Source organism: Carassius gibelio, chromosome B19 (genome assembly GCF_023724105.1).
Source record: "Carassius gibelio isolate Cgi1373 ecotype wild population from Czech Republic chromosome B19, carGib1.2-hapl.c, whole genome shotgun sequence".
Classification (NCBI taxonomy): domain Eukaryota; kingdom Metazoa; phylum Chordata; class Actinopteri; order Cypriniformes; family Cyprinidae; genus Carassius; species Carassius gibelio.
Window position 1 is genome coordinate 3,100,379 of NC_068414.1, and position 25,269 is coordinate 3,125,647.

Sequence of the window (25,269 nt, forward strand, 5' to 3'; positions counted from 1 at the left end):
TTTGACCACTTCGTGTTTATTTAGCCGGATGGGAAGGCAGCGCTTTCTTGTACGTGACGGGATGCAAATTCTTGAAGGCTCTCTTTAGTGACGGGTCCAAACAAAGATCTCATCTGCTCCTCTAGCCCTATCGGCGACTCGTGCACTTCGAGCCTTCTTAGTGACGGCGCAAGTTGCTGACTGCTGACTGCGTTGGTGGTATAGTGGTGAGCATAGCTGCCTTCCAAGCAGTTGACCCGGATTCGATTCCCGGCCAACGCATGTCCTTTGGCTCGGGCTGACGTCGAAGCAGAACTCCCTCTGTGACCTGTGCCTCCACCCAAAACTTTTGGATGGAATAATTTCGGATGGACCCATCATTAGCTGAAGTCGCATAACACTTGCAACACTACCCGTAGCAGGGGTCATTGTTTGGTTTTTTTTTAATTGCGCTTTAAACAAAAAGTATTGTGTCAATGCAACTGAACAACATTTATTAGGAACACAGTGCGTCAATAAAGCTACTGACTTCCGCCTGCGTTGGTGGTATAGTGGTGAGCATAGCTGCCTTCCAAGCAGTTGACCCGGGTTCGATTCCCGGCCAACGCATGTCCTTTGGCTCGGGCTGACGTCGAAGCAGAACTCCTTCTGTGACCTGCGACTCCAACCAAACATTTTGGATGGATCATTCGGAAGACGAAAAGAACCAGCTCTCCCCGTCGGGGAATCGAACCCCGGTCTTCCGCGTGACAGGCGGAGATACTGTCCACTATACTAACGAGGAGCCGTGCATGCTGCAGTTTCCCCCCCAACTGACGGCACTGCACTGACATAACTAAACAATGCATGGCTTCTTCTGACGCAGACCCAGCCCTAGCACCGTAAAATTTCTGATGGACCCATCATTAGCTGAAGTCGCATAACACTTGGAACACTACCCGTAGCAGGGGTCATTGTTTGGACTCTTTTTTTTTTTTTTTAAATTGCGCTTTAAACAAAAAGTATTGCGTCAATGCAACTGAACAACATTAATTAGGAACACAGTGCGTCAAAAAGCAAAATGACAGTTAAAGGCATTTCGTTATTGAACTCTTTGATGACATCATTCAGCTAAGTTCAGTTTAAATAGTATCTGTGCAATAATTTGCAATCAAGTCAACGATATCGCTGTACATGAAGTGTCCCCAGCTCCGCCTGCCAGAAGCGACAGAGGGAAGAAACCAAAACTCGATCGGTGAAAGGATGGAGAAAAAACCCGGTGAGAAACCAGGCTCAGTCGGGGAGACAGTTCTCCCCTTGTCAGACGAAACCAGTAGATCAGCTCCAGGCTGCAGGAATGTCAGACTGTGCAGAAGAATCATCTGTTTCCTGTGGACTTGTCCAGGTGGTCTTTACAGGGGATTTGTATCTGCGGCTCATCTAGTTGTCACGGTCTCCGCTGTGTTTCTGGGCCATAGAGGTCCTTTCTAGGTGTTGATCCACCATCTTCTCTGGATACGGACTGGATCCGGGTGACTGAAGCGGATACAGACTGGATCTGGTGGCTACGGTGAACTCGGAATAAGGGATTTCTTTAAAAGACTTTTTTTTTCATATAAGATTTTATCCAACTTTTCAGATAGAGGCATGAGAAAGAGATTGCCTTGATTGGGCTTTTGGTTATTGGTGGACAGAGAGGACTTTTTTGAGTTTTACTCCTCCCTTTTGGAGTAGGGGGGGGGGTGCTGACGAAACACATGTGGGCAGGCATTGTCACCCTTGATGACCCTTGGCGAGCGTAGTAGTTTAACAGAGGCAGCGCACAGGCCCGAGGGTTTGGAGACACAGCTCGAGTTTCTCTTCATTGTCGCATAAATCTTTCGCCTTTTACTAAAGATTTCCGTGGAGGGGAACTTTTGAGAGTGACCTGTATTTTTGGGTGCTCTGCTCACAGCAGAGCTACATCGAAATGTCAAGAGCAGAATCAGTTTGACCCTCCGACAGCATGCTGCGAGAGGGCTTGCCACTGGTCGTCGTCTGAATAGGCACTCTCTGCGTTTGACCACTTCGTGTTTATTTAGCCGGATGGGAAGGCAGCGCTTTCTTGTACGTGACGGGATGCAAATTCTTGAAGGCTCTCTTTAGTGACGGGTCCAAACAAAGATCTCATCTGCTCCTCTAGCCCTATCGGCGACTCGTGCACTTCGAGCCTTCTTAGTGACGGCGCAAGTTGCTGACTGCTGACTGCGTTGGTGGTATAGTGGTGAGCATAGCTGCCTTCCAAGCAGTTGACCCGGATTCGATTCCCGGCCAACGCATGTCCTTTGGCTCGGGCTGACGTTGAAGCAGAACTCCCTCTGTGACCTGTGCCTCCACCCAAAACTTTTGGATGGAATAATTTCGGATGGACCCATCATTAGCTGAAGTCGCATAACACTTGCAACACTACCCGTAGCAGGGGTCATTGTTTGGACTCTTTTTTTTTTTTTTTTTTTTTAATTGCGCTTTAAACAAAAAGTATTGTGTCAATGCAACTGAACAACATTTATTAGGAACACAGTGCGTCAATAAAGCTACTGACTTCTGCCTGCGTTGGTGGTATAGTGGTGAGCATAGCTGCCTTCCAAGCAGTTGACCCGGGTTCGATTCCCGGCCAACGCATGTCCTTTGGCTCGGGCTGACGTCGAAGCAGAACTCCTTCTGTGACCTGCGACTCCAACCAAACATTTTGGATGGATCATTCGGAAGACGAAAAGAACCAGCTCTCCCCGTCGGGGAATCGAACCCCGGTCTTCCGCGTGACAGGCGGAGATACTGTCCACTATACTAACGAGGAGCCGTGCATGCTGCAGTTTCCCCCCCAACTGACGGCACTGCACTGACATAACTAAACAATGCATGGCTTCTTCTGACGCAGACCCAGCCCTAGCACCGTAAAATTTCTGATGGACCCATCATTAGCTGAAGTCGCATAACACTTGGAACACTACCCGTAGCAGGGGTCATTGTTTGGACTCTTTTTTTTTTTTTTTTTTTTTTAAATTGCGCTTTAAACAAAAAGTATCGCGTCAATGCAACTGAACAACATTAATTAGGAACACAGTGCGTCAAAAAGCAAAATGACAGTTAAAGGCATTTCGTTATTGAACTCTTTGATGACATCATTCAGCTAAGTTCAGTTTAAATAGTATCTGTGCAATAATTTGCAATCAAGTCAACGATATCGCTGTACATGAAGTGTCCCCAGCTCCGCCTGCCAGAAGCGACAGAGGGAAGAAACCAAAACTCGATCGGTGAAAGGATGGAGAAAAAACCCGGTGAGAAACCAGGCTCAGTCGGGGAGACAGTTCTCCCCTTGTCAGACGAAACCAGTAGATCAGCTCCAGGCTGCAGGAATGTCAGACTGTGCAGAAGAATCATCTGTTTCCTGTGGTCTTGTCCAGGTGGTCTTTACAGGGGATTTGTATCTGCGGCTCATCTAGTTGTCACGGTCTCCGCTGTGTTTCTGGGCCATAGAGGTCCTTTCTAGGTGTTGATCCACCATCTTCTCTGGATACGGACTGGATCCGAGTGACTGAAGCGGATACAGACTGGATCTGGTGGCTACGGTGACCTCGGAATAAGGGATTTCTTTAAAAGACTTTTTTTTTCATATAAGATTTTATCCAACTTTTCAGATAGAGGCATGAGAAAGAGATTGCCTTGATTGGGCTTTTGGTTATTGGTGGACAGAGAGGACTTTTTTGAGTTTTACTCCTCCCTTTTGGAGTAGGGGGGGGGGGTGCTGACGAAACACATGTGGGCAGGCATTGTCACCCTTGATGACCCTTGGCGAGCGTAGTAGTTTAACAGAGGCAGCGCACAGGCCCGAGGGTTTGGAGACACAGCTCGAGTTTCTCTTCATTGTTGCATAAATCTTTCGCCTTTTACTAAAGATTTCCGTGGAGGGGAACTTTTGAGAGTGACCTGTATTTTTGGGTGCTCTGCTCACAGCAGAGCTACATCGAAATGTCAAGAGCAGAATCAGTTTGACCGTCCGGCAGCATGGCGCGAGAGGGCTTGCCACTGGTCGTCGTCTGAATAGGCACTCTCTGCGTTTGACCACTTCGTGTTTATTTAGCCGGATGGGAAGGCAGCGCTTTCTTGTACGTGACGGGATGCAAATTCTTGAAGGCTCTCTTTAGTGACGGGTCCAAACAAAGATCTCATCTGCTCCTCTAGCCCTATCGGCGACTCGTGCACTTCGAGCCTTCTTAGTGACGGCGCAAGTTGCTGACTGCTGACTGCGTTGGTGGTATAGTGGTGAGCATAGCTGCCTTCCAAGCAGTTGACCCGGATTCGATTCCCGGCCAACGCATGTCCTTTGGCTCGGGCTGACGTCGAAGCAGAACTCCCTCTGTGACCTGTGCCTCCACCCAAAACTTTTGGATGGAATAATTTCGGATGGACCCATCATTAGCTGAAGTCGCATAACACTTGCAACACTACCCGTAGCAGGGGTCATTGTTTGGTTTTTTTTTAATTGCGCTTTAAACAAAAAGTATTGTGTCAATGCAACTGAACAACATTTATTAGGAACACAGTGCGTCAATAAAGCTACTGACTTCCGCCTGCGTTGGTGGTATAGTGGTGAGCATAGCTGCCTTCCAAGCAGTTGACCCGGGTTCGATTCCCGGCCAACGCATGTCCTTTGGCTCGGGCTGACGTCGAAGCAGAACTCCTTCTGTGACCTGCGACTCCAACCAAACATTTTGGATGGATCATTCGGAAGACGAAAAGAACCAGCTCTCCCCGTCGGGGAATCGAACCCCGGTCTTCCGCGTGACAGGCGGAGATACTGTCCACTATACTAACGAGGAGCCGTGCATGCTGCAGTTTCCCCCCCAACTGACGGCACTGCACTGACATAACTAAACAATGCATGGCTTCTTCTGACGCAGACCCAGCCCTAGCACCGTAAAATTTCTGATGGACCCATCATTAGCTGAAGTCGCATAACACTTGGAACACTACCCGTAGCAGGGGTCATTGTTTGGACTCTTTTTTTTTTTTTTTAAATTGCGCTTTAAACAAAAAGTATTGCGTCAATGCAACTGAACAACATTAATTAGGAACACAGTGCGTCAAAAAGCAAAATGACAGTTAAAGGCATTTCGTTATTGAACTCTTTGATGACATCATTCAGCTAAGTTCAGTTTAAATAGTATCTGTGCAATAATTTGCAATCAAGTCAACGATATCGCTGTACATGAAGTGTCCCCAGCTCCGCCTGCCAGAAGCGACAGAGGGAAGAAACCAAAACTCGATCGGTGAAAGGATGGAGAAAAAACCCGGTGAGAAACCAGGCTCAGTCGGGGAGACAGTTCTCCCCTTGTCAGACGAAACCAGTAGATCAGCTCCAGGCTGCAGGAATGTCAGACTGTGCAGAAGAATCATCTGTTTCCTGTGGACTTGTCCAGGTGGTCTTTACAGGGGATTTGTATCTGCGGCTCATCTAGTTGTCACGGTCTCCGCTGTGTTTCTGGGCCATAGAGGTCCTTTCTAGGTGTTGATCCACCATCTTCTCTGGATACGGACTGGATCCGGGTGACTGAAGCGGATACAGACTGGATCTGGTGGCTACGGTGAACTCGGAATAAGGGATTTCTTTAAAAGACTTTTTTTTTCATATAAGATTTTATCCAACTTTTCAGATAGAGGCATGAGAAAGAGATTGCCTTGATTGGGCTTTTGGTTATTGGTGGACAGAGAGGACTTTTTTGAGTTTTACTCCTCCCTTTTGGAGTAGGGGGGGGGGGTGCTGACGAAACACATGTGGGCAGGCATTGTCACCCTTGATGACCCTTGGCGAGCGTAGTAGTTTAACAGAGGCAGCGCACAGGCCCGAGGGTTTGGAGACACAGCTCGAGTTTCTCTTCATTGTCGCATAAATCTTTCGCCTTTTACTAAAGATTTCCGTGGAGGGGAACTTTTGAGAGTGACCTGTATTTTTGGGTGCTCTGCTCACAGCAGAGCTACATCGAAATGTCAAGAGCAGAATTAGTTTGACCCTCCGACAGCATGTTGCGAGAGGGCTTGCCACTGGTCGTCGTCTGAATAGGCACTCTCTGCGTTTGACCACTTCGTGTTTATTTAGCCGGATGGGAAGGCAGCGCTTTCTTGTACGTGACGGGATGCAAATTCTTGAAGGCTCTCTTTAGTGACGGGTCCAAACAAAGATCTCATCTGCTCCTCTAGCCCTATCGGCGACTCGTGCACTTCGAGCCTTCTTAGTGACGGCGCAAGTTGCTGACTGCTGACTGCGTTGGTGGTATAGTGGTGAGCATAGCTGCCTTCCAAGCAGTTGACCCGGATTCGATTCCCGGCCAACGCATGTCCTTTGGCTCGGGCTGACGTTGAAGCAGAACTCCCTCTGTGACCTGTGCCTCCACCCAAAACTTTTGGATGGAATAATTTCGGATGGACCCATCATTAGCTGAAGTCGCATAACACTTGCAACACTACCCGTAGCAGGGGTCATTGTTTGGACTCTTTTTTTTTTTTTTTTTTTTTTAATTGCGCTTTAAACAAAAAGTATTGTGTCAATGCAACTGAACAACATTTATTAGGAACACAGTGCGTCAATAAAGCTACTGACTTCTGCCTGCGTTGGTGGTATAGTGGTGAGCATAGCTGCCTTCCAAGCAGTTGACCCGGGTTCGATTCCCGGCCAACGCATGTCCTTTGGCTCGGGCTGACGTCGAAGCAGAACTCCTTCTGTGACCTGCGACTCCAACCAAACATTTTGGATGGATCATTCGGAAGACGAAAAGAACCAGCTCTCCCCGTCGGGGAATCGAACCCCGGTCTTCCGCGTGACAGGCGGAGATACTGTCCACTATACTAACGAGGAGCCGTGCATGCTGCAGTTTCCCCCCCAACTGACGGCACTGCACTGACATAACTAAACAATGCATGGCTTCTTCTGACGCAGACCCAGCCCTAGCACCGTAAAATTTCTGATGGACCCATCATTAGCTGAAGTCGCATAACACTTGGAACACTACCCGTAGCAGGGGTCATTGTTTGGACTCTTTTTTTTTTTTTTTTTTTTTTAAATTGCGCTTTAAACAAAAAGTATCGCGTCAATGCAACTGAACAACATTAATTAGGAACACAGTGCGTCAAAAAGCAAAATGACAGTTAAAGGCATTTCGTTATTGAACTCTTTGATGACATCATTCAGCTAAGTTCAGTTTAAATAGTATCTGTGCAATAATTTGCAATCAAGTCAACGATATCGCTGTACATGAAGTGTCCCCAGCTCCGCCTGCCAGAAGCGACAGAGGGAAGAAACCAAAACTCGATCGGTGAAAGGATGGAGAAAAAACCCGGTGAGAAACCAGGCTCAGTCGGGGAGACAGTTCTCCCCTTGTCAGACGAAACCAGTAGATCAGCTCCAGGCTGCAGGAATGTCAGACTGTGCAGAAGAATCATCTGTTTCCTGTGGACTTGTCCAGGTGGTCTTTACAGGGGATTTGTATCTGCGGCTCATCTAGTTGTCACGGTCTCCGCTGTGTTTCTGGGCCATAGAGGTCCTTTCTAGGTGTTGATCCACCATCTTCTCTGGATACGGACTGGATCCGGGTGACTGAAGCGGATACAGACTGGATCTGGTGGCTACGGTGAACTCGGAATAAGGGATTTCTTTAAAAGACTTTTTTTTTTCATATAAGATTTTATCCAACTTTTCAGATAGAGGCATGAGAAAGAGATTGCCTTGATTGGGCTTTTGGTTATTGGTGGACAGAGAGGAGTTTTTTGAGTTTTACTCCTCCCTTTTGGAGTAGGGGGGGGGGTGCTGACGAAACACATGTGGGCAGGCATTGTCACCCTTGATGACCCTTGGCGAGCGTAGTAGTTTAACAGAGGCAGCGCACAGGCCCGAGGGTTTGGAGACACAGCTCGAGTTTCTCTTCATTGTCGCATAAATCTTTCGCCTTTTACTAAAGATTTCCGTGGAGGGGAACTTTTGAGAGTGACCTGTATTTTTGGGTGCTCTGCTCACAGCAGAGCTACATCGAAATGTCAAGAGCAGAATCAGTTTGACCGTCCGGCAGCATGCTGCGAGAGGGCTTGCCACTGGTCGTCGTCTGAATAGGCACTCTCTGCGTTTGACCACTTCGTGTTTATTTAGCCGGATGGGAAGGCAGCGCTTTCTTGTACGTGACGGGATGCAAATTCTTGAAGGCTCTCTTTAGTGACGGGTCCAAACAAAGATCTCATCTGCTCCTCTAGCCCTATCGGCGACTCGTGCACTTCGAGCCTTCTTAGTGACGGCGCAAGTTGCTGACTGCTGACTGCGTTGGTGGTATAGTGGTGAGCATAGCTGCCTTCCAAGCAGTTGACCCGGATTCGATTCCCGGCCAACGCATGTCCTTTGGCTCGGGCTGACGTCGAAGCAGAACTCCCTCTGTGACCTGTGCCTCCACCCAAAACTTTTGGATGGAATAATTTCGGATGGACCCATCATTAGCTGAAGTCGCATAACACTTGCAACACTACCCGTAGCAGGGGTCATTGTTTGGTTTTTTTTTAATTGCGCTTTAAACAAAAAGTATTGTGTCAATGCAACTGAACAACATTTATTAGGAACACAGTGCGTCAATAAAGCTACTGACTTCCGCCTGCGTTGGTGGTATAGTGGTGAGCATAGCTGCCTTCCAAGCAGTTGACCCGGGTTCGATTCCCGGCCAACGCATGTCCTTTGGCTCGGGCTGACGTCGAAGCAGAACTCCTTCTGTGACCTGCGACTCCAACCAAACATTTTGGATGGATCATTCGGAAGACGAAAAGAACCAGCTCTCCCCGTCGGGGAATCGAACCCCGGTCTTCCGCGTGACAGGCGGAGATACTGTCCACTATACTAACGAGGAGCCGTGCATGCTGCAGTTTCCCCCCCAACTGACGGCACTGCACTGACATAACTAAACAATGCATGGCTTCTTCTGACGCAGACCCAGCCCTAGCACCGTAAAATTTCTGATGGACCCATCATTAGCTGAAGTCGCATAACACTTGGAACACTACCCGTAGCAGGGGTCATTGTTTGGACTCTTTTTTTTTTTTTTTAAATTGCGCTTTAAACAAAAAGTATTGCGTCAATGCAACTGAACAACATTAATTAGGAACACAGTGCGTCAAAAAGCAAAATGACAGTTAAAGGCATTTCGTTATTGAACTCTTTGATGACATCATTCAGCTAAGTTCAGTTTAAATAGTATCTGTGCAATAATTTGCAATCAAGTCAACGATATCGCTGTACATGAAGTGTCCCCAGCTCCGCCTGCCAGAAGCGACAGAGGGAAGAAACCAAAACTCGATCGGTGAAAGGATGGAGAAAAAACCCGGTGAGAAACCAGGCTCAGTCGGGGAGACAGTTCTCCCCTTGTCAGACGAAACCAGTAGATCAGCTCCAGGCTGCAGGAATGTCAGACTGTGCAGAAGAATCATCTGTTTCCTGTGGACTTGTCCAGGTGGTCTTTACAGGGGATTTGTATCTGCGGCTCATCTAGTTGTCACGGTCTCCGCTGTGTTTCTGGGCCATAGAGGTCCTTTCTAGGTGTTGATCCACCATCTTCTCTGGATACGGACTGGATCCGGGTGACTGAAGCGGATACAGACTGGATCTGGTGGCTACGGTGAACTCGGAATAAGGGATTTCTTTAAAAGACTTTTTTTTTCATATAAGATTTTATCCAACTTTTCAGATAGAGGCATGAGAAAGAGATTGCCTTGATTGGGCTTTTGGTTATTGGTGGACAGAGAGGACTTTTTTGAGTTTTACTCCTCCCTTTTGGAGTAGGGGGGGGGGTGCTGACGAAACACATGTGGGCAGGCATTGTCACCCTTGATGACCCTTGGCGAGCGTAGTAGTTTAACAGAGGCAGCGCACAGGCCCGAGGGTTTGGAGACACAGCTCGAGTTTCTCTTCATTGTCGCATAAATCTTTCGCCTTTTACTAAAGATTTCCGTGGAGGGGAACTTTTGAGAGTGACCTGTATTTTTGGGTGCTCTGCTCACAGCAGAGCTACATCGAAATGTCAAGAGCAGAATCAGTTTGACCCTCCGACAGCATGCTGCGAGAGGGCTTGCCACTGGTCGTCGTCTGAATAGGCACTCTCTGCGTTTGACCACTTCGTGTTTATTTAGCCGGATGGGAAGGCAGCGCTTTCTTGTACGTGACGGGATGCAAATTCTTGAAGGCTCTCTTTAGTGACGGGTCCAAACAAAGATCTCATCTGCTCCTCTAGCCCTATCGGCGACTCGTGCACTTCGAGCCTTCTTAGTGACGGCGCAAGTTGCTGACTGCTGACTGCGTTGGTGGTATAGTGGTGAGCATAGCTGCCTTCCAAGCAGTTGACCCGGATTCGATTCCCGGCCAACGCATGTCCTTTGGCTCGGGCTGACGTTGAAGCAGAACTCCCTCTGTGACCTGTGCCTCCACCCAAAACTTTTGGATGGAATAATTTCGGATGGACCCATCATTAGCTGAAGTCGCATAACACTTGCAACACTACCCGTAGCAGGGGTCATTGTTTGGACTCTTTTTTTTTTTTTTTTTTTTTTTTTTAATTGCGCTTTAAACAAAAAGTATTGTGTCAATGCAACTGAACAACATTTATTAGGAACACAGTGCGTCAATAAAGCTACTGACTTCTGCCTGCGTTGGTGGTATAGTGGTGAGCATAGCTGCCTTCCAAGCAGTTGACCCGGGTTCGATTCCCGGCCAACGCATGTCCTTTGGCTCGGGCTGACGTCGAAGCAGAACTCCTTCTGTGACCTGCGACTCCAACCAAACATTTTGGATGGATCATTCGGAAGACGAAAAGAACCAGCTCTCCCCGTCGGGGAATCGAACCCCGGTCTTCCGCGTGACAGGCGGAGATACTGTCCACTATACTAACGAGGAGCCGTGCATGCTGCAGTTTCCCCCCCAACTGACGGCACTGCACTGACATAACTAAACAATGCATGGCTTCTTCTGACGCAGACCCAGCCCTAGCACCGTAAAATTTCTGATGGACCCATCATTAGCTGAAGTCGCATAACACTTGGAACACTACCCGTAGCAGGGGTCATTGTTTGGACTCTTTTTTTTTTTTTTTAAATTGCGCTTTAAACAAAAAGTATTGCGTCAATGCAACTGAACAACATTAATTAGGAACACAGTGCGTCAAAAAGCAAAATGACAGTTAAAGGCATTTCGTTATTGAACTCTTTGATGACATCATTCAGCTAAGTTCAGTTTAAATAGTATCTGTGCAATAATTTGCAATCAAGTCAACGATATCGCTGTACATGAAGTGTCCCCAGCTCCGCCTGCCAGAAGCGACAGAGGGAAGAAACCAAAACTCGATCGGTGAAAGGATGGAGAAAAAACCCGGTGAGAAACCAGGCTCAGTCGGGGAGACAGTTCTCCCCTTGTCAGACGAAACCAGTAGATCAGCTCCAGGCTGCAGGAATGTCAGACTGTGCAGAAGAATCATCTGTTTCCTGTGGACTTGTCCAGGTGGTCTTTACAGGGGATTTGTATCTGCGGCTCATCTAGTTGTCACGGTCTCCGCTGTGTTTCTGGGCCATAGAGGTCCTTTCTAGGTGTTGATCCACCATCTTCTCTGGATACGGACTGGATCCGGGTGACTGAAGCGGATACAGACTGGATCTGGTGGCTACGGTGAACTCGGAATAAGGGATTTCTTTAAAAGACTTTTTTTTTCATATAAGATTTTATCTAGGGCTGCACGATTAATCGCATGCGATTGTCATGCGTGTCTCATCAGTAAAGATGGTTCTGTGATTAGCGGTAAATGTCCATCAGCTGCTTTCAAATGGAGCCGCACCTAATATACAGAGCCGTAGATCGTTGACAAGCTACGCAATATCGTGTTCATAACCGCATGCGATTAATCTGCGATTATGAACGTGATATTGCACAGCTTGTCAGTGAATTACGGCTTCCCATCACACTAGATGTGGACTGACATTGCTTAGAAGTCAGATGTTGGTTGAAAGTGAAAACCCAACCTCTGTTTGGTGTCAAACTCTAGCGTAAATACTCCAAAAACATGACAATCTTCACTTATTATAAACAAGATTTATTTCTGTCATAAATGTAAAAAAGTTCTTATTGAGATTAACAGAGATGTTGATGGTTTATTGAAAATTATAGTTTAGTTTGATGTCTCCATTATGCTGATCAGTACTTAGGAAGTATGACTCTTTTCAGTGTTAGCGTTCATTTAGCTGCTGTAATTATATCTGTTACAGCAAAAACATTGAGAAAAAGATGTCATTCGATAATGTTGGTTACTGGCTGATATTAGAGATGTCTTAATGTAACAATCTGATCTACTGATTTTACCAGGAGTCTGTTCTACGCTATTAATTTAATATTAGTGACTATAGCAGATGTGTTGCAATACACAGGGTCCTGACAATTTATATTATTTTATTTTTATCTGATCTTTTTAAACTACATTGTTTTAGAATCTCAACAATGGTGACATGCTTCATGCTGCAATGCATTCTGGGTGCTACGGATGAGTTTTGCATGATGTACCCAGAATACATTGCAGCATAAAGCATGTCACCATTGCTGAGATTCATACACTGAATCTTGATGTTTGTGTGACAATTTTTTTTTTTAATTTTTGAAATTATCTGCTTTAAATTCAACTGGGTGTCAGGTTGTTGACCATTGAGTCACTTTAATAAATAATACTTAACTAACACCACACAGTAGCTTGGGTGAAAACAAGTAATCAGACATATCAATCATCAGCAAGCAAACAGCACCATTGAACCACATATTCGTTTGCTGTTTTAGCCACAATAAAGATGACAGCAGCTAAAAAACAACACCGTCAAGTCAAGTGTCAAATTGCACAACTAAAGCCAACACTTACCAGCATTATGGTGACATCAAACCAAGCTATTACTTTTAAACAGACATCAACATCCACATCTAAACATCCACTTAAATCTTAATTAGAATGTTATGGAATAATGTTCTAATAATGTTATTGATAAACATTTGTAGAATGTTTTTAGAGAACGTTATCCTATCTTTTGAGAGAACGTTCTGGGAACAAAAATAAAACTACCCGCTAAAAACATTGTTAGAACAATCCATGGGAATGTTCTTAGAACATTTTAGAACAAAGAAAATTCTAGCTGGGAAGTGCCGCTCCATTTGAAACCAGGTGGTGGACATTTACTGCTAATACAGAACCGGCTTTACTGACAAAGACACGCATGACAATCGCATGCGATTAATCGTGCAGCCCTAATTTTATCCAACTTTTCAGATAGAGGCATGAGAAAGAGATTGCCTTGATTGGGCTTTTGGTTATTGGTGGACAGAGAGGACTTTTTTGAGTTTTACTCCTCCCTTTTGGAGTAGGGGGGGGGGTGCTGACGAAACACATGTGGGCAGGCATTGTCACCCTTGATGACCCTTGGCGAGCGTAGTAGTTTAACAGAGGCAGCGCACAGGCCCGAGGGTTTGGAGACACAGCTCGAGTTTCTCTTCATTGTCGCATAAATCTTTCGCCTTTTACTAAAGATTTCCGTGGAGGGGAACTTTTGAGAGTGACCTGTATTTTTGGGTGCTCTGCTCACAGCAGAGCTACATCGAAATGTCAAGAGCAGAATCAGTTTGACCGTCCGGCAGCATGCTGCGAGAGGGCTTGCCACTGGTCGTCGTCTGAATAGGCACTCTCTGCGTTTGACCACTTCGTGTTTATTTAGCCGGATGGGAAGGCAGCGCTTTCTTGTACGTGACGGGATGCAAATTCTTGAAGGCTCTCTTTAGTGACGGGTCCAAACAAAGATCTCATCTGCTCCTCTAGCCCTATCGGCGACTCGTGCACTTCGAGCCTTCTTAGTGACGGCGCAAGTTGCTGACTGCTGACTGCGTTGGTGGTATAGTGGTGAGCATAGCTGCCTTCCAAGCAGTTGACCCGGATTCGATTCCCGGCCAACGCATGTCCTTTGGCTCGGGCTGACGTCGAAGCAGAACTCCCTCTGTGACCTGTGCCTCCACCCAAAACTTTTGGATGGAATAATTTCGGATGGACCCATCATTAGCTGAAGTCGCATAACACTTGCAACACTACCCGTAGCAGGGGTCATTGTTTGGACTCTTTTTTTTTTTTTTTTTTTTTTTTTTTTAATTGCGCTTTAAACAAAAAGTATTGTGTCAATGCAACTGAACAACATTTATTAGGAACACAGTGCGTCAATAAAGCTACTGACTTCCGCCTGCGTTGGTGGTATAGTGGTGAGCATAGCTGCCTTCCAAGCAGTTGACCCGGGTTCGATTCCCGGCCAACGCATGTCCTTTGGCTCGGGCTGACGTCGAAGCAGAACTCCTTCTGTGACCTGCGACTCCAACCAAACATTTTGGATGGATCATTCGGAAGACGAAAAGAACCAGCTCTCCCCGTCGGGGAATCGAACCCCGGTCTTCCGCGTGACAGGCGGAGATACTGTCCACTATACTAAGGAGGAGCCGTGCATGCTGCAGTTTCCCCCCCAACTGACGGCACTGCACTGACATAACTAAACAATGCATGGCTTCTTCTGACGCAGACCCAGCCCTAGCACCGTAAAATTTCTGATGGACCCATCATTAGCTGAAGTCGCATAACACTTGGAACACTACCCGTAGCAGGGGTCATTGTTTGGACTCTTTTTTTTTTTTTTTTTTTTTAAATTGCGCTTTAAACAAAAAGTATCGCGTCAATGCAACTGAACAACATTAATTAGGAACACAGTGCGTCAAAAAGCAAAATGACAGTTAAAGGCATTTCGTTATTGAACTCTTTGATGACATCATTCAGCTAAGTTCAGTTTAAATAGTATCTGTGCAATAATTTGCAATCAAGTCAACGATATCGCTGTACATGAAGTGTCCCCAGCTCCGCCTGCCAGAAGCGACAGAGGGAAGAAACCAAAACTCGATCGGTGAAAGGATGGAGAAAAAACCCGGTGAGAAACCAGGCTCAGTCGGGGAGACAGTTCTCCCCTTGTCAGACGAAACCAGTAGATCAGCTCCAGGCTGCAGGAATGTCAGACTGTGCAGAAGAATCATCTGTTTCCTGTGGACTTGTCCAGGTGGTCTTTACAGGGGATTTGTATCTGCGGCTCATCTAGTTGTCACGGTCTCCGCTGTGTTTCTGGGCCATAGAGGTCCTTTCTAGGTGTTGATCCACCATCTTCTCTGGATACGGACTGGATCCGGGTGACTGAAGCGGATACAGACTGGATCTGGTGGCTACGGTGAACTCGGAATAAGGGATTTCTTTAAAAGACTTTTTTTTTCATATAAGATTTTATCCAACTTTTCAGATAGAGGCATGAGAAAGAGATTGCCTTGATTGGGCTTTTGGTTATTGGTGGACAGAGAGGACTTTTTTGAGTTTTACTCCTCCCTTTTGGAGTAGGGGGGGGGGTGCTGACGAAACACATGTGGGCAGGCATTGTCACCCTTGATGACCCTTGGCGAGCGTAGTAGTTTAACAGAGGCAGCGCACAGGCCCGAGGGTTTGGAGACACAGCTCGAGTTTCTCTTCATTGTCGCATAAATCTTTCGCCTTTTACTAAAGATTTCCGTGGAGGGGAACTTTTGAGAGTGACCTGTATTTTTGGGTGCTCTGCTCACAGCAGAGCTACATTGAAAAGTCAAGAGCAGAATCAGTTTGACCGTCCGGCAGCATGCTGTGAGAGGGCTTGCCACTGGTCGTCGTCTGAATAGGCACTCTCTGCGTTTGACCACTTCGTGTTTATTTAGCCGGATGGGAAGGCAGCGCTTTCTTGTACGTGACGGAATGCAAATTCTTGAAGGCTCTCTTTAGTGACGGGTCCAAACAAAGATCTCATCTGCTCCTCTAGCCCTATCGGCGACTCGTGCACTTCGAGCCTTCTTAGTGACGGCGCAAGTTGCTGACTGCTGACTGCGTTGGTGGTATAGTGGTGAGCATAGCTGCCTTCCAAGCAGTTGACCCGGATTCGATTCCCGGCCAACGCATGTCCTTTGGCTCGGGCTGACGTCGAAGCAGAACTCCCTCTGTGACCTGTGCCTCCACCCAAAACTTTTGGATGGAATAATTTCGGATGGACCCATCATTAGCTGAAGTCGCATAACACTTGCAACACTACCCGTAGCAGGGGTCATTGTTTGGACTCTTTTTTTTTTTTTTTTTTTTTTTTTTAATTGCGCTTTAAACAAAAAGTATTGTGTCAATGCAACTGAACAACATTTATTAGGAACACAGTGCATCAATAAAGCTACTGACTTCCGCCTGCGTTGGTGGTATAGTGGTGAGCATAGCTGCCTTCCAAGCAGTTGACCCGGGTTCGATTCCCGGCCAACGCATGTCCTTTGGCTCGGGCTGACGTCGAAGCAGAACTCCTTCTGTGACCTGCCACTCCAACCAAACATTTTGGATGGATCATTCGGAAGATGAAAAGAACCAGCTCTCCCCGTCGGGGAATCGAACCCCGGTCTTCCGCGTGACAGGCGGAGATACTGTCCACTATACTAACGAGGAGCCGTGCATGCTGCAGTTTCCCCCCCAACTGACGGCACTGCACTGACATAACTAAACAATGCATGGCTTCTTCTGACGCAGACCCAGCCCTAGCACCGTAAAATTTCTGATGGACCCATCATTAGCTGAAGTCGCATAACACTTGGAACACTACCCGTAGCAGGGGTCATTGTTTGGACTCTTTTTTTTTTTTTTTTTTTTTTAAATTGCGCTTTAAACAAAAAGTATCGCGTCAATGCAACTGAACAACATTAATTAGGAACACAGTGCGTCAAAAAGCAAAATGACAGTTAAAGGCATTTCGTTATTGAACTCTTTGATGACATCATTCAGCTAAGTTCAGTTTAAATAGTATCTGTGCAATAATTTGCAATCAAGTCAACGATATCGCTGTACATGAAGTGTCCCCAGCTCCGCCTGCCAGAAGCGACAGAGGGAAGAAACCAAAACTCGATCGGTGAAAGGATGGAGAAAAAACCCGGTGAGAAACCAGGCTCAGTCGGGGAGACAGTTCTCCCCTTGTCAGACGAAACCAGTAGATCAGCTCCAGGCTGCAGGAATGTCAGACTGTGCAGAAGAATCATCTGTTTCCTGTGGACTTGTCCAGGTGGTCTTTACAGGGGATTTGTATCTGCGGCTCATCTAGTTGTCACGGTCTCCGCTGTGTTTCTGGGCCATAGAGGTCCTTTCTAGGTGTTGATCCACCATCTTCTCTGGATACGGACTGGATCCGGGTGACTGAAGCGGATACAGACTGGATCTGGTGGCTACGGTGAACTCGGAATAAGGGATTTCTTTAAAAGACTTTTTTTTTCATATAAGATTTTATCCAACTTTTCAGATAGAGGCATGAGAAAGAGATTGCCTTGATTGGGCTTTTGGTTATTGGTGGACAGAGAGGACTTTTTTGAGTTTTACTCCTCCCTTTTGGAGTAGGGGGGGGGGTGCTGACGAAACACATGTGGGCAGGCATTGTCACCCTTGATGACCCTTGGCGAGCGTAGTAGTTTAACAGAGGCAGCGCACAGGCCCGAGGGTTTGGAGACACAGCTCGAGTTTCTCTTCATTGTCGCATAAATCTTTCGCCTTTTACTAAAGATTTCCGTGGAGGGGAACTTTTGAGAGTGACCTGTATTTTTGGGTGCTCTGCTCACAGCAGAGCTACATCGAAATGTCAAGAGCAGAATCAGTTTGACCGTCCGGCAGCATGCTGCGAGAGGGCTTGCCACTGGTCGTCGTCTGAATAGGCACTCTCTGCGTTTGACCACTTCGTGTTTATTTAGCCGGATGGGAAGGCAGCGCTTTCTTGTACGTGACGGGATGCAAATTCTTGAAGGCTCTCTTTAGTGACGGGTCCAAACAAAGATCTCATCTGCTCCTCTAGCCCTATCGGCGACTCGTGCACTTCGAGCCTTCTTAGTGACGGCGCAAGTTGCTGACTGCTGACTGCGTTGGTGGTATAGTGGTGAGCATAGCTGCCTTCCAAGCAGTTGACCCGGATTCGATTCCCGGCCAACGCATGTCCTTTGGCTCGGGCTGACGTCGAAGCAGAACTCCCTCTGTGACCTGTGCCTCCACCCAAAACTTTTGGATGGAATAATTTCGGATGGACCCATCATTAGCTGAAGTCGCATAACACTTGCAACACTACCCGTAGCAGGGGTCATTGTTTGGACTCTTTTTTTTTTTTTTTTTTAATTGCGCTTTAAACAAAAAGTATTGTGTCAATGCAACTGAACAACATTTATTAGGAACACAGTGCGTCAATAAAGCTACTGACTTCCGCCTGCGTTGGTGGTATAGTGGTGAGCATAGCTGCCTTCCAAGCAGTTGACCCGGGTTCGATTCCCGGCCAACGCATGTCCTTTGGCTCGGGCTGACGTCGAAGCAGAACTCCTTCTGTGACCTGCGACTCCAACCAAACATTTTGGATGGATCATTCGGAAGACGAAAAGAACCAGCTCTCCCCGTCGGGGAATCGAACCCCGGTCTTCCGCGTGACAGGCGGAGATACTGTCCACTATACTAACGAGGAGCCGTGCATGCTGCAGTTTCCCCCCCAATTGACGGCACTGCACTGACATAACTAAACAATGCATGGCTTCTTCTGACGCAGACCCAGCCCTAGCACCGTAAAATTTCTGATGGACCCATCATTAGCTGAAGTCGCATAACACTTGGAACACTACCCGTAGCAGGGGTCATTGTTTGGACTCTTTTTTTTTTTTTTTTTTTTTTTAAATTGCGCTTTAAACAAAAAGTATCGCGTCAATGCAACTGAACAACATTAATTAGGAACACAGTGCGTCAAAAAGCAAAATGACAGTTAAAGGCATTTCGTTATTGAACTCTTTGATGACATCATTCAGCTAAGTTCAGTTTAAATAGTATCTGTGCAATAATTTGCAATCAAGTCAACGATATCGCTGTACATGAAGTGTCCCCAGCTCCGCCTGCCAGAAGCGACAGAGGGAAGAAACCAAAACTCGATCGGTGAAAGGATGGAGAAAAAACCCGGTGAGAAACCAGGCTCAGTCGGGGAGACAGTTCTCCCCTTGTCAGACGAAACCAGTAGATCAGCTCCAGGCTGCAGGAATGTCAGACTGTGCAGAAGAATCATCTGTTTCCTGTGGACTTGTCCAGGTGGTCTTTACAGGGGATTTGTATCTGCGGCTCATCTAGTTGTCACGGTCTCCGCTGTGTTTCTGGGCCATAGAGGTCCTTTCTAGGTGTTGATCCACCATCTTCTCTGGATACGGACTGGATCCGGGTGACTGAAGCGGATACAGACTGGATCTGGTGGCTACGGTGAACTCGGAATAAGGGATTTCTTTAAAAGACTTTTTTTTTCATATAAGATTTTATCCAACTTTTCAGATAGAGGCATGAGAAAGAGATTGCCTTGATTGGGCTTTTGGTTATTGGTGGACAGAGAGGACTTTTTTGAGTTTTACTCCTCCCTTTTGGAGTAGGGGGGGGGGTGCTGACGAAACACATGTGGGCAGGCATTGTCACCCTTGATGACCCTTGGCGAGCGTAGTAGTTTAACAGAGGCAGCGCACAGGCCCGAGGGTTTGGAGACACAGCTCGAGTTTCTCTTCATTGTCGCATAAATCTTTCGCCTTTTACTAAAGATTTCCGTGGAGGGGAACTTTTGAGAGTGACCTGTATTTTTGGGTGCTCTGCTCACAGCAGAGCTACATCGAAATGTCAAGAGCAGAATCAGTTTGACCGTCCGGCAGCATGCTGCGAGAGGGCTTGCCACTGGTCGTCGTCTGAATAGGCACTCTCTGCGTTTGACCACTTCGTGTTTATTTAGCCGGATGGGAAGGCAGCGCTTTCTTGTACGTGACGGGATGCAAATTCTTGAAGGCTCTCTTTAGTGACGGGTCCAAACAAAGATCTCATCTGCTCCTCTAGCCCTATCGGCGACTCGTGCACTTCGAGCCTTCTTAGTGACGGCGCAAGTTGCTGACTGCTGACTGCGTTGGTGGTATAGTGGTGAGCATAGCTGCCTTCCAAGCAGTTGACCCGGATTCGATTCCCGGCCAACGCATGTCCTTTGGCTCGGGCTGACGTCGAAGCAGAACTCCCTCTGTGACCTGTGCCTCCACCCAAAACTTTTGGATGGAATAATTTCGGATGGACCCATCATTAGCTGAAGTCGCATAACACTTGCAACACTACCCGTAGCAGGGGTCATTGTTTGGACTCTTTTTTTTTTTTTTTTTTAATTGCGCTTTAAACAAAAAGTATTGTGTCAATGCAACTGAACAACATTTATTAGGAACACAGTGCGTCAATAAAGCTACTGACTTCCGCCTGCGTTGGTGGTATAGTGGTGAGCATAGCTGCCTTCCAAGCAGTTGACCCGGGTTCGATTCCCGGCCAACGCATGTCCTTTGGCTCGGGCTGACGTCGAAGCAGAACTCCTTCTGTGACCTGCGACTCCAACCAAACATTTTGGATGGATCATTCGGAAGACGAAAAGAACCAGCTCTCCCCGTCGGGGAATCGAACCCCGGTCTTCCGCGTGACAGGCGGAGATACTGTCCACTATACTAAGGAGGAGCCGTGCATGCTGCAGTTTCCCCCCCAACTGACGGCACTGCACTGACATAACTAAACAATGCATGGCTTCTTCTGACGCAGACCCAGCCCTAGCACCGTAAAATTTCTGATGGACCCATCATTAGCTGAAGTCGCATAACACTTGGAACACTACCCGTAGCAGGGGTCATTGTTTGGACTCTTTTTTTTTTTTTTTTTTTTTAAATTGCGCTTTAAACAAAAAGTATCGCGTCAATGCAACTGAACAACATTAATTAGGAACACAGTGCGTCAAAAAGCAAAATGACAGTTAAAGGCATTTCGTTATTGAACTCTTTGATGACATCATTCAGCTAAGTTCAGTTTAAATAGTATCTGTGCAATAATTTGCAATCAAGTCAACGATATCGCTGTACATGAAGTGTCCCCAGCTCCGCCTGCCAGAAGCGACAGAGGGAAGAAACCAAAACTCGATCGGTGAAAGGATGGAGAAAAAACCCGGTGAGAAACCAGGCTCAGTCGGGGAGACAGTTCTCCCCTTGTCAGACGAAACCAGTAGATCAGCTCCAGGCTGCAGGAATGTCAGACTGTGCAGAAGAATCATCTGTTTCCTGTGGACTTGTCCAGGTGGTCTTTACAGGGGATTTGTATCTGCGGCTCATCTAGTTGTCACGGTCTCCGCTGTGTTTCTGGGCCATAGAGGTCCTTTCTAGGTGTTGATCCACCATCTTCTCTGGATACGGACTGGATCCGGGTGACTGAAGCGGATACAGACTGGATCTGGTGGCTACGGTGAACTCGGAATAAGGGATTTCTTTAAAAGACTTTTTTTTTCATATAAGATTTTATCCAACTTTTCAGATAGAGGCATGAGAAAGAGATTGCCTTGATTGGGCTTTTGGTTATTGGTGGACAGAGAGGACTTTTTTGAGTTTTACTCCTCCCTTTTGGAGTAGGGGGGGGGGTGCTGACGAAACACATGTGGGCAGGCATTGTCACCCTTGATGACCCTTGGCGAGCGTAGTAGTTTAACAGAGGCAGCGCACAGGCCCGAGGGTTTGGAGACACAGCTCGAGTTTCTCTTCATTGTCGCATAAATCTTTCGCCTTTTACTAAAGATTTCCGTGGAGGGGAACTTTTGAGAGTGACCTGTATTTTTGGGTGCTCTGCTCACAGCAGAGCTACATTGAAAAGTCAAGAGCAGAATCAGTTTGACCGTCCGGCAGCATGCTGTGAGAGGGCTTGCCACTGGTCGTCGTCTGAATAGGCACTCTCTGCGTTTGACCACTTCGTGTTTATTTAGCCGGATGGGAAGGCAGCGCTTTCTTGTACGTGACGGAATGCAAATTCTTGAAGGCTCTCTTTAGTGACGGGTCCAAACAAAGATCTCATCTGCTCCTCTAGCCCTATCGGCGACTCGTGCACTTCGAGCCTTCTTAGTGACGGCGCAAGTTGCTGACTGCTGACTGCGTTGGTGGTATAGTGGTGAGCATAGCTGCCTTCCAAGCAGTTGACCCGGATTCGATTCCCGGCCAACGCATGTCCTTTGGCTCGGGCTGACGTCGAAGCAGAACTCCCTCTGTGACCTGTGCCTCCACCCAAAACTTTTGGATGGAATAATTTCGGATGGACCCATCATTAGCTGAAGTCGCATAACACTTGCAACACTACCCGTAGCAGGGGTCATTGTTTGGACTCTTTTTTTTTTTTTTTTTTTTTTTTTTAATTGCGCTTTAAACAAAAAGTATTGTGTCAATGCAACTGAACAACATTTATTAGGAACACAGTGCATCAATAAAGCTACTGACTTCCGCCTGCGTTGGTGGTATAGTGGTGAGCATAGCTGCCTTCCAAGCAGTTGACCCGGGTTCGATTCCCGGCCAACGCATGTCCTTTGGCTCGGGCTGACGTCGAAGCAGAACTCCTTCTGTGACCTGCCACTCCAACCAAACATTTTGGATGGATCATTCGGAAGATGAAAAGAACCAGCTCTCCCCGTCGGGGAATCGAACCCCGGTCTTCCGCGTGACAGGCGGAGATACTGTCCACTATACTAACGAGGAGGCGTGCATGCTGCAGTTTCCCCCCCAACTGACGGCACTGCACTGACATAACTAAACAATGCATGGCTTCTTCTGACGCAGACCCAGCCCTAGCACCGTAAAATTTCTGATGGACCCATCATTAGCTGAAGTCGCATAACACTTGGAACACTACCCGTAGCAGGGGTCATTGTTTGGACTCTTTTTTTTTTTTTTTTTTTTTTTAAATTGCGCTTTAAACAAAAAGTATCGCGTCAATGCAACTGAACAACATTAATTAGGAACACAGTGCGTCAAAAAGCAAAATGACAGTTAAAGGCATTTCGTTATTGAACTCTTTGATGACATCATTCAGCTAAGTTCAGTTTAAATAGTATCTGTGCAATAATTTGCAATCAAGTCAACGATATCGCTGTACATGAAGTGTCCCCAGCTCCGCCTGCCAGAAGCGACAGAGGGAAGAAACCAAAACTCGATCGGTGAAAGGATGGAGAAAAAACCCGGTGAGAAACCAGGCTCAGTCGGGGAGACAGTTCTCCCCTTGTCAGACGAAACCAGTAGATCAGCTCCAGGCTGCAGGAATGTCAGACTGTGCAGAAGAATCATCTGTTTCCTGTGGACTTGTCCAGGTGGTCTTTACAGGGGATTTGTATCTGCGGCTCATCTAGTTGTCACGGTCTCCGCTGTGTTTCTGGGCCATAGAGGTCCTTTCTAGGTGTTGATCCACCATCTTCTCTGGATACGGACTGGATCCGGGTGACTGAAGCGGATACAGACTGGATCTGGTGGCTACGGTGAACTCGGAATAAGGGATTTCTTTAAAAGACTTTTTTTTTCATATAAGATTTTATCCAACTTTTCAGATAGAGGCATGAGAAAGAGATTGCCTTGATTGGGCTTTTGGTTATTGGTGGACAGAGAGGACTTTTTTGAGTTTTACTCCTCCCTTTTGGAGTAGGGGGGGGGGTGCTGACGAAACACATGTGGGCAGGCATTGTCACCCTTGATGACCCTTGGCGAGCGTAGTAGTTTAACAGAGGCAGCGCACAGGCCCGAGGGTTTGGAGACACAGCTCGAGTTTCTCTTCATTGTCGCATAAATCTTTCGCCTTTTACTAAAGATTTCCGTGGAGGGGAACTTTTGAGAGTGACCTGTATTTTTGGGTGCTCTGCTCACAGCAGAGCTACATCGAAATGTCAAGAGCAGAATCAGTTTGACCGTCCGGCAGCATGCTGCGAGAGGGCTTGCCACTGGTCGTCGTCTGAATAGGCACTCTCTGCGTTTGACCACTTCGTGTTTATTTAGCCGGATGGGAAGGCAGCGCTTTCTTGTACGTGACGGGATGCAAATTCTTGAAGGCTCTCTTTAGTGACGGGTCCAAACAAAGATCTCATCTGCTCCTCTAGCCCTATCGGCGACTCGTGCACTTCGAGCCTTCTTAGTGACGGCGCAAGTTGCTGACTGCTGACTGCGTTGGTGGTATAGTGGTGAGCATAGCTGCCTTCCAAGCAGTTGACCCGGATTCGATTCCCGGCCAACGCATGTCCTTTGGCTCGGGCTGACGTCGAAGCAGAACTCCCTCTGTGACCTGTGCCTCCACCCAAAACTTTTGGATGGAATAATTTCGGATGGACCCATCATTAGCTGAAGTCGCATAACACTTGCAACACTACCCGTAGCAGGGGTCATTGTTTGGACTCTTTTTTTTTTTTTTTTTTAATTGCGCTTTAAACAAAAAGTATTGTGTCAATGCAACTGAACAACATTTATTAGGAACACAGTGCGTCAATAAAGCTACTGACTTCCGCCTGCGTTGGTGGTATAGTGGTGAGCATAGCTGCCTTCCAAGCAGTTGACCCGGGTTCGATTCCCGGCCAACGCATGTCCTTTGGCTCGGGCTGACGTCGAAGCAGAACTCCTTCTGTGACCTGCGACTCCAACCAAACATTTTGGATGGATCATTCGGAAGACGAAAAGAACCAGCTCTCCCCGTCGGGGAATCGAACCCCGGTCTTCCGCGTGACAGGCGGAGATACTGTCCACTATACTAACGAGGAGCCGTGCATGCTGCAGTTTCCCCCCCAATTGACGGCACTGCACTGACATAACTAAACAATGCATGGCTTCTTCTGACGCAGACCCAGCCCTAGCACCGTAAAATTTCTGATGGACCCATCATTAGCTGAAGTCGCATAACACTTGGAACACTACCCGTAGCAGGGGTCATTGTTTGGACTCTTTTTTTTTTTTTTTTTTTTTTTAAATTGCGCTTTAAACAAAAAGTATCGCGTCAATGCAACTGAACAACATTAATTAGGAACACAGTGCGTCAAAAAGCAAAATGACAGTTAAAGGCATTTCGTTATTGAACTCTTTGATGACATCATTCAGCTAAGTTCAGTTTAAATAGTATCTGTGCAATAATTTGCAATCAAGTCAACGATATCGCTGTACATGAAGTGTCCCCAGCTCCGCCTGCCAGAAGCGACAGAGGGAAGAAACCAAAACTCGATCGGTGAAAGGATGGAGAAAAAACCCGGTGAGAAACCAGGCTCAGTCGGGGAGACAGTTCTCCCCTTGTCAGACGAAACCAGTAGATCAGCTCCAGGCTGCAGGAATGTCAG

At 47.1% G+C, this 25,269-nt stretch overlaps 21 non-coding genes across 21 annotated transcripts; 11 read left to right on the forward strand and 10 right to left on the reverse strand.

Moving 5' to 3' along the window:
* Positions 1-691: 691 nt before the first annotated feature.
* Positions 692-763, reverse strand: trnad-guc (transfer RNA aspartic acid (anticodon GUC)). The gene has a single exon. It is a non-coding gene; the product is annotated as a tRNA-Asp (tRNA).
* A 1,040-nt stretch (positions 764-1,803) lies between these two features.
* LOC127979991 (U5 spliceosomal RNA) lies at positions 1,804-1,919 on the forward strand. Its single transcript, XR_008159033.1, has one exon. It is a non-coding gene; the product is annotated as a U5 spliceosomal RNA (small nuclear RNA).
* Positions 1,920-2,722: 803 nt separating this feature from the next.
* Positions 2,723-2,794, reverse strand: trnad-guc (transfer RNA aspartic acid (anticodon GUC)). Its single transcript has one exon. It is a non-coding gene; the product is annotated as a tRNA-Asp (tRNA).
* A 1,048-nt stretch (positions 2,795-3,842) lies between these two features.
* Positions 3,843-3,958, forward strand: LOC127980906 (U5 spliceosomal RNA). The gene has a single exon (XR_008159906.1). It is a non-coding gene; the product is annotated as a U5 spliceosomal RNA (small nuclear RNA).
* Positions 3,959-4,745: 787 nt separating this feature from the next.
* On the reverse strand, positions 4,746-4,817 carry trnad-guc (transfer RNA aspartic acid (anticodon GUC)). The gene has a single exon. It is a non-coding gene; the product is annotated as a tRNA-Asp (tRNA).
* Positions 4,818-5,858: 1,041 nt separating this feature from the next.
* On the forward strand, positions 5,859-5,974 carry LOC127979993 (U5 spliceosomal RNA). Its single transcript, XR_008159035.1, has one exon. It is a non-coding gene; the product is annotated as a U5 spliceosomal RNA (small nuclear RNA).
* Positions 5,975-6,778: 804 nt separating this feature from the next.
* On the reverse strand, positions 6,779-6,850 carry trnad-guc (transfer RNA aspartic acid (anticodon GUC)). Its single transcript has one exon. It is a non-coding gene; the product is annotated as a tRNA-Asp (tRNA).
* Positions 6,851-7,898: 1,048 nt separating this feature from the next.
* LOC127979994 (U5 spliceosomal RNA) lies at positions 7,899-8,014 on the forward strand. Its single transcript, XR_008159036.1, has one exon. It is a non-coding gene; the product is annotated as a U5 spliceosomal RNA (small nuclear RNA).
* A 787-nt stretch (positions 8,015-8,801) lies between these two features.
* On the reverse strand, positions 8,802-8,873 carry trnad-guc (transfer RNA aspartic acid (anticodon GUC)). Its single transcript has one exon. It is a non-coding gene; the product is annotated as a tRNA-Asp (tRNA).
* A 1,040-nt stretch (positions 8,874-9,913) lies between these two features.
* On the forward strand, positions 9,914-10,029 carry LOC127979995 (U5 spliceosomal RNA). Its single transcript, XR_008159037.1, has one exon. It is a non-coding gene; the product is annotated as a U5 spliceosomal RNA (small nuclear RNA).
* An 808-nt stretch (positions 10,030-10,837) lies between these two features.
* On the reverse strand, positions 10,838-10,909 carry trnad-guc (transfer RNA aspartic acid (anticodon GUC)). Its single transcript has one exon. It is a non-coding gene; the product is annotated as a tRNA-Asp (tRNA).
* A 2,604-nt stretch (positions 10,910-13,513) lies between these two features.
* LOC127979996 (U5 spliceosomal RNA) lies at positions 13,514-13,629 on the forward strand. Its single transcript, XR_008159038.1, has one exon. It is a non-coding gene; the product is annotated as a U5 spliceosomal RNA (small nuclear RNA).
* A 1,928-nt stretch (positions 13,630-15,557) lies between these two features.
* Positions 15,558-15,673, forward strand: LOC127979997 (U5 spliceosomal RNA). Its single transcript, XR_008159039.1, has one exon. It is a non-coding gene; the product is annotated as a U5 spliceosomal RNA (small nuclear RNA).
* An 808-nt stretch (positions 15,674-16,481) lies between these two features.
* On the reverse strand, positions 16,482-16,553 carry trnad-guc (transfer RNA aspartic acid (anticodon GUC)). The gene has a single exon. It is a non-coding gene; the product is annotated as a tRNA-Asp (tRNA).
* Positions 16,554-17,600: 1,047 nt separating this feature from the next.
* Positions 17,601-17,716, forward strand: LOC127979998 (U5 spliceosomal RNA). The gene has a single exon (XR_008159040.1). It is a non-coding gene; the product is annotated as a U5 spliceosomal RNA (small nuclear RNA).
* An 800-nt stretch (positions 17,717-18,516) lies between these two features.
* Positions 18,517-18,588, reverse strand: trnad-guc (transfer RNA aspartic acid (anticodon GUC)). Its single transcript has one exon. It is a non-coding gene; the product is annotated as a tRNA-Asp (tRNA).
* Positions 18,589-19,636: 1,048 nt separating this feature from the next.
* On the forward strand, positions 19,637-19,752 carry LOC127979999 (U5 spliceosomal RNA). Its single transcript, XR_008159041.1, has one exon. It is a non-coding gene; the product is annotated as a U5 spliceosomal RNA (small nuclear RNA).
* A 1,918-nt stretch (positions 19,753-21,670) lies between these two features.
* On the forward strand, positions 21,671-21,786 carry LOC127980000 (U5 spliceosomal RNA). Its single transcript, XR_008159042.1, has one exon. It is a non-coding gene; the product is annotated as a U5 spliceosomal RNA (small nuclear RNA).
* An 808-nt stretch (positions 21,787-22,594) lies between these two features.
* Positions 22,595-22,666, reverse strand: trnad-guc (transfer RNA aspartic acid (anticodon GUC)). The gene has a single exon. It is a non-coding gene; the product is annotated as a tRNA-Asp (tRNA).
* Positions 22,667-23,714: 1,048 nt separating this feature from the next.
* LOC127980001 (U5 spliceosomal RNA) lies at positions 23,715-23,830 on the forward strand. The gene has a single exon (XR_008159043.1). It is a non-coding gene; the product is annotated as a U5 spliceosomal RNA (small nuclear RNA).
* Positions 23,831-24,630: 800 nt separating this feature from the next.
* Positions 24,631-24,702, reverse strand: trnad-guc (transfer RNA aspartic acid (anticodon GUC)). Its single transcript has one exon. It is a non-coding gene; the product is annotated as a tRNA-Asp (tRNA).
* Between the last annotated feature and the right edge of the window lie 567 nt (positions 24,703-25,269).